The following is a 2865-nucleotide window of genomic DNA, read 5'->3' as shown; positions in this document are numbered from 1 at the left end:
AACTAGGTAAATACACACACACACACACACACACACACACACACACACACACACACACACACACACACACACACACACACACACACACACACACACATATATATATATATATATATATACATATATATATATATATATATATCAGACAATCTCCTTGACAGTCGCGCAGAGGATTCGAACCCGCTGCGTCTGGACCTAAGAGAGGCTCCATAGCACCCGTCTTACACCGCTCGACCACCGACGATATAAAACCATAGGAACTCATAGCCAATCTAGCTACCGAGATTGAGGAGGGCGCTAACTGCTCCCCATATAACCCCCATTTCATCCTATATGGGGGAGCATGCTGGCCTTTGATGGCTTAGTATTAAAGTGCATTGTGGTTGTTAAAATGTATCTCTAATCACTGGGACCAATTCAGTGTTGTACAAATACACACACATATGTATATACAAAGGATTACAAAGGCGGAGCATGCCGACAGGAGACCTTTTGATCCATATCTAGGTCGGATGCCAAAAAAAAAAAAATCATATTAGTAATAAAATAATAAATAAAAACTATAATAATGTAAATAACAAATGAAATACATAAATAAATGCATAGGTATAGTTAAAATGATAAACAAACAGGTAAATAGTAAATAATAAATTAACATATAACTAATAATAAATTAAAATCAGACAGACAAATGATAACAAAACAAAAAACAAATAATATAAGATAAATTATAATCATTACAGCATCTTACTTAAGTATTTATCTAAATGATTCTTAAAGCTTTGAACTGAACTACATTGCACTACCTGTGCAGGAAGTTTATTCCATTCATTAACTACACGGTTGGCAAAGTTGTTTCTACCTACTTCCAAATTGAATCTATTTCCGGACAGTTTAAGACCATTGTTTCTTGTCTGATTCTCATTCAATGTGAAAATTTTGTCATTTTTGATGTTGTCAATTCCCTTTAGAATTTTAAAGACCTGTATCAAGTCACCTCTGAGTCTACGCTTTTCTAGGGAAAACAGATTCATGTGCTTTAGTCGATTTTCGTATGATTTATTTTTGATATTTGGAATCAGTTTTGTGGCTCGCCGTTGTACTTTTTCCAATCTGTCAATGTCTTTAATGAGATTCAGTGACCATACGGAAACAGCATATTCCAAATGTGGACGAACTAACGATTTATATAGCTTGTTAATGAGTGATGGACTTTTGAAATCAAAAGATCGCGCAATCAGTCCCAGAATCTTATTTGCTTTCTCAGAGGCTGAAATACATTGCTTGGATGATTTGAGGTCGTTACTGATAATTACGCCGAGATCTTTTTCACTATCCACTTTTGTTAACGAATTTCCAAATAACTTGTATATATATATATACATATATATATATATATATATATATATATATATATATATATATATGTGTGTGTGTGTGTGTGTGTGTGTGTGTGTGTGTGTGTGTGTGTGTATGCGTGTGTGTGTATGTATGGATATATGTATGTATATATATGTATATATATATGTGTACATACATATACATGTGTGTATATATATCTATATATAAACATATATATATACTGTATATACACGCACACACACAGACATACACACACACACACACACACACACACACACACACACACACACACACACACACACACACACACACACACACACACACACACACACACACACACACACACACACACATATATATATATATATATATATATATATACTTCTACAAGTATATAAAAGTTGTTAAAAACTACAAATGATTAAGAAATAAACTTCCTTCATAAGCTTTGTAGCTTACACAAAGTGGACTTCTGCTAAATGGAGAGGAGAAGAAATAATTTTCCAATAGACACTGGGAATTTATATTGACAAAACTCAAAACACATAGCAGCACAAGCTGATGTCAGTCTCAGAACAGCTGTCAGGTATCTCCACAAGATGGGTTAGTATGGTAGAGCTACAAGACGGAAACCACTCCTTCGTCCAGCCAATATCAAGCGCAGACAGGATTGGGCTGTAGAGATGGTGGAGAGACCTGTGGCCATTTGGAGCACTGTTATTTTCTCTGATGAGTCACGATTCGTAATATTTTCTGACAGTGGAAGAGTGTGGGTCTGGAGATTCTGTAGTCAAGAGTTTGACCTCAAAAGACTGCAGCCAACAGTGAAACATGGGGGTATTTCAATAATGGTGTGGGGTGCAACTTGGAGTGATGGTTGATGAGAGCTTGTGGAGTGTCAAGGAAACATCAATTCAGGCAAATATGTTTCTATATTAAAGGAAGGATTCGTTCCAATATTCTCCAGTGGTAGAATGAGTAAAAATGGCTTCCTATCTATGGAAGATGGAGCTCCTTGTCACACTGCTCAAGCAACACAAAATTGGTTGAGCCAGAATGAGATCAGGAAACTTCCATGGCCAAGTTAGTCCCCGGATATGAACTCTATTGAACACTTCCGGGGCATATTAGACCGACAACTTCGCAAAAAGAACAGGAAGCCATCTTCAAAGCCCGAAAACTTAGGATTACTAACGAAAACATGACAAGTATTAGTTATTCACATTGTGACCATTTATAAGCACTTTAATTGTATCAAATGTTTATTTAATCGATTAAACGATTTCCCTTGGTGTCGATTCAATTCTGTCATGTCTGTATATACATACATACATACATATATATATATATGTATGTGAGAATAAACACCTTGTGAGATCGAAACCTTTATTGGTACTACGTTTCGCTTGTTACAGCTTTTTCAAGTACAGACATGACACACACTCTGAGCACATATAAGCCAACAGGGAAGGAACTGGGAGAGGTTATCACTCAGTGTAAGGA

This window comes from Oratosquilla oratoria, chromosome 32 (assembly GCF_046742065.1).
Source record: "Oratosquilla oratoria isolate Oo_2021 chromosome 32, ASM4674206v1, whole genome shotgun sequence".
Lineage (NCBI taxonomy): Eukaryota > Metazoa > Arthropoda > Malacostraca > Stomatopoda > Squillidae > Oratosquilla > Oratosquilla oratoria.
Note: the sequence above shows the minus strand (reverse complement) of the source record.